Genomic DNA, 12,393 nt, shown 5'->3' on the forward strand with positions numbered 1-12,393 from the left:
TTTGATTAAATCATTGCAGCACTGTGCTGTAATGATAATTGATCCTGTGCCAAAATCTGGTATATTTAAAAAAGGTTCTGCCACTGCTGACCCTCTTCTAAAAATTCAAGTTACCTGGCTGCCATCAATACTTTTCATTCATTCACCCAAAACAAAAACGCGGCCTAGAGTCAGCAATGACCACCTACAGTACATTTCCACCTACATGTCTTTAATTGAGAGGTTTTCTTTTAAAATAGGACTTTCTGGGACTAAGCAACCCCCAGCAGAATATCACAGTAGTCATTCATACTACACAACTCAATTCAACAGTGCTAGTGATTACTGATATTGTTTTGAAATTTCACATTTGAAAAGCAGTCAGGGTGGGGGTGAGGGAGAGGTTGTGAGTTTGATTTTGTAGGGAGGTTCGGAGAAGTCAGATAGAGACAGTGATTGGAAAGTGAAGGGGAAGAGATAGTGTGGTAATGAGGGATCAAAAACCTCTCCCCTCCATCCTAGAATGCTGTCCACCTCGCAGCATCCCAAATTTTATATGGTAATGCGTTAGTTGCAAAAGATTGTTGCACAAGAGGGCTTTATATGTGGAGAAGAATTTATTCCAGTAGAACCATATTTTTTTTATGTGTTCCTCTATCCAAGAAAATTATATTCTCCATTCAGTTGATTATGCTTATTTTGACTACCCACAGTGTAACATTAGGTTACCTCTACAAACTGGTATGTAGCTCCCGGCTATTCAAGTATGGGAGAATAGATTTTCTCGGCATGGAGTTTTGATGTAAAAAGAATAGGCTGGGTCAGCAGGATTCCTGAAGTTTGTAAAAACTTTGGATATGTGCCAAACCTTTTCCCAAAATGGTCTGAGGGTGTTGCAGGAGCAAAAGATTTGTAGGATACCTCTTCTGGCCTGACAACGCCTCCAGCAGGTGTTCAGAGTTGCTGGAAGCATATGATGGAGAACTTGTGACATCCTGTACCTGCAAATAAACATTTTAAAGCTGGACCCCTGATATTTTGGTTCAAGGTTTTGAGTCTGTGATGGAGTGTGTTTTCTTTTTGTTTCAATGGGAAAGGTAATTGTAGGTTTCTTTATTGCTTAGTTAAGTATGTAGGGATATAGTTTTTCGGCAATGTATAATATAGAGATGGTATGTCTAAGTGGTTCAATTTTTTCACATTTGCTTTTGAATGAGGTGAGTAGATGGGTACATTTGAGAGACTGGGGGAGGGATTTGAACCATTTACCAGAATCAAAACATTTGCAATCTGAATTTCATTGGTATTTTCTCCAGCAAGGGCCATTATTGGTTAGAAATAAAATGTTGTGTTTCTCAAAAAAATCCCCTAAATTGTTCCCAGATCCAAAAATCTGGGAACAAGTTAGTTATTGGCATTGTAGGTCGTCTATTCCTGGATATGAAAGCTTTTTCACAGGTTTTCAGGAAAGAGGAGGATGATGACAAAGAGATGTCGTCACTTTGTAAAAGTGTTTGGCAGATGGACCAAATAGTGTCATTGGTTGAGTGGGTCTTCATACTGCATAGGACGTTAAAGGGGGCACCAAGGTATATTTGTAAAGGCATGGTGTTCTACCCCCTCAGACCTTAAAAAGAAAAGTATACAATTTTTCAGAGTGATTTTTACCAAAATCACTCTGTGTCATTAGTAATCACCATGTTACTTGTATCTCAGTGTTGCAGATCTCCTCCACTCTGTTTGAGCCACTTTCTCAATAAATGTACTCACTCCAGCATCAGCTGCACATCATTTCCCTGGCCCAGCTTCCTTACTGTGACAACGTTGGACAATTCCTGTGTTATATGTGTCACCATGGCTGCTTGTAACCCTCACAGGGTTAAAATGCAGATCAAGTTTTCCGGCAAAAATGTTAGGTTGGGACATACTATTGCACTACCTGGCATGCTTCAGTGGTTGTAGCAACAGTTTTTTTTTTTTTTTGTTTTTTTTTAAATTGCCTAAACCATGGAATCAGTGAGACTTCTGTAGACATACCGTTAGTCGCTGAACCAAGTCCACTATGCTTCTAGGCCTTTCTGAGATGCCTTGACTTGAGTTTAAGTCACTTCAAGCTGTTTTTGAGTTACATCTCAAGCAGCTCAGATGTGCACTCAAAGCAACCATGTATATGAGCCTTTGTACCATTCCCTGCCATGGTCACTTTTGCTGTAAGCTTGGTCTGCATATAAGTGTGAAGAAAAAATAAAGCTATATAAAACACATGGGAATACTCATTAATAATAGTGTAGGACAGGTATGCTTCATTCGGTTCCTGACATTGAAACCTATGAGAGTTTGAAAACGTGCAGAATATAATTCTTTATTTATTCCTGTGCCATTTATCCCAATTTGAGTAGGCAAAATAGTGGAAACTTCACCAAAGAATGGAAGTTAAATTAGTTATCTCCTGTGAACGCTTTTTTCTTGAGAGCAATTCTACCCAACCCACTAATCACAATTTATTACCTAATTTTTCCATGTAGCTAAGATGAAGGAAAATTACACATTTAATCAACAAGATAATAAATAGTTACTCTTAAATTGCAAATGTTAAGTTTTGTAATTAAAATGAATGTTATGTAACAACATTAGTTGAAGCAAAGGTAGAGGAAAAATGATTAAAACTAATAATTCACATGTGGAAACAGACAAGTGTTGTCAGTTCCAGTCACTGTCTCATCTTTCAGAAGAATAAGATTCAATTATTCTGACAAGTGAAGCATGAACCCTCTCAGATAAGCATTAAAACCCTGTAAAATGAGATTGTCACCAGCCACAGTTAGTGACCTTACATACACTGATTATAATAGCTGTATGTTTTGTAGCAAGTCAGTGGTGGTGGCCTTAAATTTCTACTGATTTAGTTCAACTGGTCAAGCAAACAGGAGATTACTATGAACACTAAATATCCCAAGTGCATCTTATCTATAGCAGAGATTCCAATTCAAGTATACATGACATCTGCAAAGTAATACTATGACTGTGGTGTTCATACCGCTGCACATGTTTTAAGAATGCCCGAATTTGGTAATAAAGCACTCTACAACTAGGAATGAGCTTAAGGTACAGTCTGAATACAAGTTGGGATTGAACTTTGGCTGTTCAGATAAACACCTGAAAATTTACCTGTATGGTAGGAGCTGAACAACATGGATAATAGTGATATTATTAGTACTAATATACATGACAGCTTCTCATTTGCAGTGATTGTTAAGGACATCGGCAGGTGAACGTACTTCCAAGTCCTTAAAAAGAAAAAAAACACTGTGTGGATGTTCCCTCATAATTCATACCAGGCACTTCAAGTCTATACCAGACCCTTATCTGATCTAGTAGCCTGTGAGGCCAGGAGACTATACCAGGCCACATAAGGGGGTACTTTTCTGGGGGGGGGGGGGGCTTTGGCAAAGCACCTTGCCCCCATGTTGAAGAGGACAAATGACTCTTCTCTACAACCCTGGCCTGGTGGTTGCGGAGGTCTGTGGGCAGGGTGGCTTATCAGATTCTGGAAACCTTCACAAAGCCCTCCTACCCACCAAAAGGAAAAATCTGGCAACACATGTTTGGTCCCTACCCTTCACTCCCACAGAGTGAAATCATTGACCATATATGAACATACGATCAATAACATTATTATTAAATGGGGTTTTTCAAATTCCGTCTCCAACCAGCAGGATAAAGACCTAGTGTAGATGAATGGAATCCCTGGCCATTTTGTTTACAAACAGAATGAAGCAGCCACTTGACAAACAGGGTTAGGGCATCCCCCAGTCATGTTATTTAAATAATTAAGCATTGCTAAAATTGCTGTTCCCCACCTAATTGAATTTAAAAAAAAATGCTTTGGTACCCCAGAGCAGGCCTAGAAAATGGCCATTACTGTTTTTAATGTTTGGCTTCTCTTGACTTTAGAGGGGTTTGGATTCGGCACCCAAATTTTAGTAATGTTCACTCAAACTGCCTTGAACCAAACCCCGGTATTTTTGGCTCATCGCTATCTGCCTTCCAGACTGTAGGACATACCATTTTTTTCTTTTAGAAGGTGATCTTTTTTTTTTTTTTTTGGACACAGAAATAGCAAAGCATTAGACGCTATCCATCTGCACCCATACAAAGCAGATGCAGTCATTTTATAAACTGATACAATATTGAGAATAGGATCTAATGTTTAACAAGGTTCTATATAAAAGTTTAAGGCATAAAGTGAGTGGCAGTGCTTTAAAGTTTTAGCTTCTAGTATGTAATGCAGGTGTCATCTACAATCTTGTACAGAGTATAGAAATGATTATACATGTAACAACTGTAAATTGTATCATCTACTGTACAGGTCAGATGTATGACCACCACAATCACCAATACTGGACATTATCAAATTGGTAAGTTAACTTAGCTATATGCACATGACGTTAGGAAGGAAAGAGCCTCTTCTTTGAGTGTATTTCCAACTGAGTATTCAGTATGAAATCTTGGCCAAAGTGTACATAGGCTTCAAGGGTCTTCCCTTCATCAGGGATCTGTGTACTGTAAAACCTTGGCCTTGAGGATACTGGACTCAAAAGGTGTACATGTTCTTGAAAGCTGTTGTATAGAATGCTTCAAATAAAACAAGCTTCAGCAACAGATTTTAGCTACATTTAGTGTATCATGCTGTGTGTGCCACTTTTTTCTTGCTAAACATTTCCATCACATTTGAAACATCATTGGAGGCTTTCTTTGTGTCCATGAGTAGCTTATTCCAAGGCATCACAGTTGACCCATGCATCTTACAGTACATAGAAAAGCATAGCAAATCTAAATTGTATCCGTTGTCCTTAGACTATACAATTTCAAATTATACATGAGATAGCAGTCAAAAGATTGGACCACTGAAAGTTCTTTTTTTCATTATTATAATCATTTTGATAAAAAAAAAAAAAAAAAAAAACTGATACCATTCAAACGCCCCAATTTGTTATCTAAGCCACCTGGCCAAAATGTTCACTCAGTATGTGTTGAGCTCCTCTTAGTAAATACTGGCTTCAGCTTGGTTTCCTACCTATGGGATAAACCACCCTAACATATTTTGCTCAGTAGGGTAAGGCCATTTTGTTGTAATAATTTTGATCAAATGTACATATTAATGCAATGATGTGATACCCCATGCCATCAGGGGAACAACAACAATGCAGACATCCTGGAAAATATGTTCTGAAGGTTCCATCCTTCCCAGAAGACTTGTAGCAATTTTAGTGTTTCCATGTAGTTGATCATAGTGGATGACAATCATTTCATGTGTATAGGAAACCTAACAGGAAGTGAATGGCTGGGAAGGGAGATGAAGTTTGTAATTATTTCCCAGATACTCCTATTCTGATTACAGGCATCATCATCTTCATGAGGTACACAATGATCATGTATTTTCATGGTGTAATTTGTTTGCATGTACACGCAGACCATAGTAGAGTAGAGCTTCACATTCCTTTTACAGCAGTTTCTGTTCAAACATAAGGCATGGCACGTGACACTGCAATGGTTAATGCATGACCTCTGTCTGTATTGTAAGAACTGACATTTTCTGTGAAGAAACTATATATCCCACAATCTCTGGGTCTCTCACACTAGTGCTGGTGCAGGTGCAGGCTAAACAGTAATTAGATTTATCAAGCACAAACAGGCAGGAAATTCACAGAAAGCTCACTAATTCAGCTGGAAGATGTTTTTTTCAATTACATTAGCACTCTCACAGAGGAGATGGCAACATATGCATTGAATGCCGCGTGACCCAGAAAAGAACGGTTGGCAGGCTACCCGTAGCAAATCATGGACATAGGGGGATCGATCAGCCATGACAGTACAAATTGCAGCCACAACATGTGAGCCTATCATTACAAGAAAAGCAAACAATTGACACAGGGAATATAACTACACTAATACCTAGTTAAAACAAAGAAAACATTTAAAAGTGTACAATGCCTTTAAAGAAAGCACCATTTGCAATGCAAAATGCCTTCAAAATATAATGGTAATCAGTTTCAATCTCCTCACACTTTTCAATATTGATAGATACAAAGTGTTCAGTTTAAAATCCCATTGCTGCAGAACAGGAATTGATCAACTACATGAATGTTTTCCGCCAAAAAATTAAACTACTAGGACAAATTCCATCAAATCTCCACCTAGCTACCTTTACTATGTCTGATAAAGTATCATTAATGGGCCAGTGGAGTGCTTTCAATGAGAAGGGGAATGGCAGGTGGACAGAAAAGTCAAGCCCTAAGTTACAAAGTAAACTAAGTCACAGGGTACAAGTAGGGCCCTTGTGGGTCCTGTCTGAAATGGAACCCTTAGTTTAATGATGGAGATTAATCTGATTAGATTTTTCTTCCAAACCCCCCCAACAACAAAAGTCTAATGCAACTTTTAAATAAAAAAAAATCATTTGAATTACATGCATTGATTTATGCCTGTTTGTGTAATTACTGGATCTCTGTGCAATTCAGGTAAATCATGGCTGATGGAAGGGGCCAACAAAGTGCCCTACATAATAGCTTCCTGAAAACACCACAGCATCCTGCCTCAGTACTCTTCACTCCAAGAGCCCTCAGCCCTGATGTGAGCAGTGGGCTGGCTCTTTGGAGGAGTTACGTAAATAGCAAAATATCTTGATGGGTGGATTCTGCATAAAATAAAATGGGTTGAAGTCTACCAGAAGGATTGGGACATTTGCTCTTATTTCTGTCTAAACCTGGAAACTGAGGTGCAAAGTTCTCACCAACAGTGTCCCTAAAAGCCATATGAAACTGGTGATCTGAACAGTGGGTAGGGATAAAACACCATTTAATCTAGTTATTGGATTAAATTAACTTAAAGATTGTTAAACTATCATACATCTCCAAGTCTAAGCCTGATTTAATCCCCTGCACAGCAGTACACAGAATGGAAGAAGGACAACCAGCACTAGAAGCAAATCAGTGTGCTGTTTGTGAATATTGATGGGTGAATCTGCTTGAGTTTGATTCATGGGCACAATCGACAAGCATGGATAAAAATGTGCAAATTTCAGATTGTAAAAATACTGTTCACCATGGAGCAGCTCTTTTAATAAGGCTTGAAGAGTAACATTAAAAATACACATTGTAAATTTGGTCAATGACATCACCTGGGATCCTCCACCCCTTTGTTTACATTTAGCTGGGAAATGTCCATAGGGAAGGTATCATATGGGCAGCTGACATGTTTTTCTACAGGTCACTAGTGACATTCATTGTGTTTGACAATTATTTTGTTATAAAAAGGACTTTGTCAAATGTATGGTGTGCTTATTTGCTGTTTATATTTTTTGTAAATGAGTAATCAGGAGTACTATATACGTCCTACCAATTCGCGTGGGGATTGACAGTATCTGGGGGGTCCCCTTATTTTTAAGGGGCTTCCAAATTATGATAAATGTATCCCCATAAACCCCTCTGGCTAGGTACCCTCCCCATGTAGAGGGCACATGGTCTGGTATGGTTCAGGAGGTGTAGGATGCATGCTTACTGCCCCCTCCTTTTCCTGGTCAGCCAAGTTACATGCTTGAATAAGGGTCTTGAATGGATTTTAGGAGAAGGCCCTGCCTTTTTTTTTGTTTTTTGCGTATAGCCCCTCTTACAATCCATACCAGACCCCCATCCTGTATAAACGTCTGGTATGAATTTTTGGGGGAATCCCACTTTTTTTTGCTAGGACACATGCTACCAGACTTAGGTTACTAGGACACAGACAGTCTCCAGGATCTCAATCAATGAGGGGGTGCCCTGAGCTGGAGCCTGTCAAAATAAGTGTTGGTCGTAATAGTTTCTGCTATATGTATGACTACTTCCTGCTGCAACCACTTCAGCATGCGGGCGAACTAACTATTTCGTTTGCACTTTTGGTGTACAGCAAACATACAGAGTTTGTGTAAATCCTGTGACGTTGCAAATTCGAAACCCATCCTTATATGTTAACATCCTAAGGGCAGAGAGATGACATTGTTAGTGTACTTCTTCATTTCCAAAAACAGGCTGTAGTGGAACCTGGATCAGGCTGTAGGCTTTTCTGCGGGGTAGTCTACAAGGATGTCCAAAACCTGTCTGTGCTGTCTAGCATACGTTCCAGGGTCACAAAACTGGAGGAACAGTGTTATAAATATTGGCAGGTAAGGCATTTTTTAATATACTGTATTGTATGAACTGTGACTGTTTCATTTAGCTGTTTTCATGAAGGTCAGATTTTACCATAATCATAAACTTAGCCTCTGTTAACCCAGCATAATGCATCACCAAATCTCTGAGGTAAGCACTCTACTAGTTCTAGTTTCAGTTTCCTAAGAACAACTTGAAATCAGTGAGATTTATAGCTTCTCTCCAGCCTCTGAGTTTTCTCACAGTTGTATAAATCTTTCCTTGTTTTAGGAGGCAGCTCTATGCCACACTTTCATCATGAAATAAGACACAGCTGCTCATCAAATTTCCCATCAAGGCGGGAAAAAAACAGAATGTTAACGCCAGAGCCATTCCACACAGCCGAACAATCGCAGCAAATGTAGTAGATGTCAGAGGGTTAACTAGAATCTAAAGCTGTGGATTTCCACTCAGCGCTCCAGCCAGACAAGCACAATTCAGAGAAATATGTTACTCATTGTAGAATGGAGCTGTGGACATGCAATCACCATCTGCTTGGCAAGAACTAAGCATTACTTTTGTCATAATCAATAGAACATTGTTCATCTTAAGTTTTGTCAGTGTTTCTCAACTCTATAGCAAAATCTAAAACCGCAAGGCAAAGCGGTGAAATGCATCAGTTTAATAACTTGTGACTCTACATTGAACAATGTTCAGTAGTTTACCTTCCTGAATCGCCACTGGAGATAGAACATCAGGTGACGTAAGCAGTGAAAGCACTCATGTTATTTTTGCCCCTTGATGTAAAAGCCTCTTAAATTGCACTTGTGCACACACCATGGACATTAAACTATTTACATGAGATGGCTCTATGTACAGACACATATGGGTAGATTTACTAAAACTGGTGCACACAGAATCTGGTGTGCATAGTAACCAATAAGATTCCAGATTTAATTGCCATAGCTTAATTGAACAAGCTAGAAGTTGATTGGTTACTATGCACAGATTCTGTGTGCTCCAGTTTTAGTAAATCTCCCCATATCATGAAGCAAAGCATGGTAAGTCAACAGTGGGGAAATAAAATCAGCTTTTTTTTAAGGAAAAAAAGGTGTTTTTCTCCAAAAATGCATCGCCAAGCAATGAAACTAGAAGTGGTGCAGCAAATGGCAGATGGTAGGCCAGGAGACAAGAAAAATTGGCAACAGCTTTCTGCATGTGCTGGGAGGTGTCTGGAAATAGGCTTGGGGTTTTTCAGGAGGACAGTTTAACATCTCCCTCAGCCACCAACAAGATTCAAACCAAACCCAAAAGTGTAAATCTAATGGGTTTTTGGAGAAGAAAAAAAAAAACTTCCTTTTCTAATAAGAACAAGTATGATGTTATTTAAGGCCTTTTGTCATTTTGACGGATGCCTAATATGCCACCTAATTTGAAGAGCAGCAGTGTCCAGGTAAAAAGACCTAAAACTTTCAAACACACGGGTCTTGGCTTTCATGTTCCTGGAATACCCTGATCTTGTATGTATTATAAAGGTTAGGTCACCTCTCAAAGCATAAAAATAGGCTAGAATACTATTCTTGTAAAGATCCATATTTAAAATCCCAACTCTGAGGGAAGTTAGCAAACTGTACATTTTTTTACAGAACTTTTTTGTCTTAGCTGGTCTGTTTTAGGCAGCATGCTATTAGTTTCTGGTAGTGAGCACCTTTAGCGTCACTCCTCTAACTATCTGCTATGGCATGGGCCCTGTGTATTGTTTATACTAAACAAGAGAATGGAACCTTTTAAACAATATTGTATTAAGAATTATTTATTTTAAGGGGGTCTGAATGAATACTTTCCTTCCCTACTGTATATATATATATATATATATATATATATATATATATATATATATATATATATATATATATATATATATATATATATAAATACACACACTATATTGTTAAAAGTATGGGGGCGCCTGCCTTTACATGCGCATGAACTTTAATGGCATGTCCACAAGGTTTAGAAGTGTGTCTATGGGAATGTATGGCCATTCTTCTAGAAGAGCATTTGTGAGGTCAGGCACTGATGTGGACGAGAAGACCTGGCTCACAGTCTCCGCTCTAATTTATCCCAAATGTGTTCTATCGGGTTGAGGTCAGCACTCAGTGCTGGCCAGTCAAGTTTCTCCACCCCAAACTTGCTCATCCATGTCTTTATGGATCTTGCTTTGTGCACTGGTGCGCAGTCATGTTGGAACAGGAAGGGGCCATCCCCAAACTGTTCCCACAAAGTTGGGAGCATTAAATTGTCCAAAATGTCTTGGTATGCTGACGGCAAGCCCAACCCCTGAAAAAAAACCCCACATCATTGCAATGACTGCAATGACTGTATAGTGGTCAATCAGAAAAAAATAATTATACTGGATTGTTTCACAGTAAAAGATATACCACAGCATTTAACAACCAAACTTCAGCAAATAATAGCAGTGCAATTTTGAACATTGAATCTTTAATAGTCCACCTCTTTCCTAAACGTGCACTGGGAATGCCTAACAAGTGGAAGGACCTATAAGTGTTCACTGAAACAACAGTCAGCAATTAGTAGTACACATGCTCTGGCCAACTCATTGGGGCACAAAATATTGCATTGGAGGGCTTAGGATAGTGTCCATTTAAAATGTTATGGTTTTAACTGGAAATTGTAATTTAGAGCAAGCCTGGAGTTTTTTTACTGAACTATACTCCTTACATTCTTCCATATTTTCATATTTAAAGTCTCCAATAGTTCTTGTCCTTGCTTGCCTGCTGAAAGCTGAGCTCCCCCCAAAAGGGAAAGTTCCACTTTAACCACGTGACCACTGGGCGCTTAAACCCCCTTCCTAACCAGACCAATTTGCAGCTTTCGGTGCTCTCACATTTTGAATGGCAATTACTCAGTCATGCAACACTGTACCTATATGAATTTTTTGTCCTTTTTTTCACACAAATAGAGCTTTCTTTTGGTGGTATTTAATCACTCTTGGGTTTTTTATTTTTTTGTGCTATAAAAGAAAAAAGACCGAAAATTCTTTAAAAAAATGAATTTTTCTTTGTTTCTGTTATAAAATTTTGCAAATTAGTAATTTGTCTTCATATATTTTGGCCAAAATTTATAACGCTACATATCTTTGGTAAAAATAACCCAAATCGGTGTATATTGTTTCGTCTTTGTGAAAGTTATAGAGTCCACACGCTATGGTACCAATCTTTGAAAATTGATCAAACCTGAAGTACTAACAGTCTATCTAATTTCTGGAGACCCTAACAAGCCATGAAAGTACAAATATCCCCCAAATGACCCCTTTTTGGAAAGTAGACATTCCAAGGTATTTAGTAAGAGGCATGGTGAGTTTTTTAAAGTTGTAATCTTTTCCCACAATTCTTTGCAAAATCAAGATTTTTTTTCTTTTTTTTTCACAAATTTGTTATATTAGCAGGTTATTTCTCACACACACCAAAACACATTCTGCTACTCCTCCTGTTTATGGCGATACCACTAGTGTGAGACCTTTACACAGTGTGGCCACATACAGAGGCTCAACATGCAGGGAGTGCTTGGAGCATAAATCACAAATATAATTTCTTGACTACCTCTTACACTTTTGAAGGCCCTGGAGAACTAGGACAATATAAACGCCCCAAAAATGACCCCAATGTATAATTTATGAGGCATATTGAGTCTTTTGAACATGTCATTTTTTCTACAAGTTTTTGGAAAATGTGTAAAGACGATGAAAACGCATTTTTTTAATATAACGTTGTCCATTTACACAATATTTCTAACACATAGCATGTGCATACCAAAAATGACACCCCAAAATAGATTCTCCTACTTCTCCTGAGTACGGCAATACCACATGTGTGAGACTTTTCCACAGCCTGGCCACATACAGAGGACCAACATGCAGGGAGCACCATCAGGTGTTCTAGGGACATAAGTTTCAAATCTAATTTGACTACCTATTACACTTTTGTGAGGCACTGTAGTGGCATGGATGTGGCATGAATGATAACTGATCTGGCATGGATGAGCATGAATGGGGATGGATGAGCCGTGGATGGGGATGGCTGAGCATGAATGAGTATGGCCGGGTACGGCTGAGTAAGGATGGGTACGGCTGAGTATGGCTGGGTTGAGCAGCGCTGTGGGCACTACACATCCAGCCCACAGCGCTGCTGCCACCGATCTCTCCCCTCTCCGCTCACACTGGAAGGAA

At 38.9% G+C, this 12,393-nt stretch overlaps 1 protein-coding gene across 3 annotated transcripts in view; it reads right to left on the reverse strand.

Moving 5' to 3' along the window:
• DPP6 (dipeptidyl peptidase like 6) overlaps positions 1-12,393 on the reverse strand; it is a 1,451,270-nt gene that overhangs the window by 268,001 nt on the left and 1,170,876 nt on the right. The gene's annotated exons all lie outside the window — the stretch shown is intronic.

The sequence above is a fragment of the Aquarana catesbeiana genome, linkage group LG05 (genome assembly GCF_042186555.1).
Source record: "Aquarana catesbeiana isolate 2022-GZ linkage group LG05, ASM4218655v1, whole genome shotgun sequence".
Taxonomy (NCBI): Eukaryota; Metazoa; Chordata; class Amphibia; order Anura; family Ranidae; genus Aquarana; species Aquarana catesbeiana.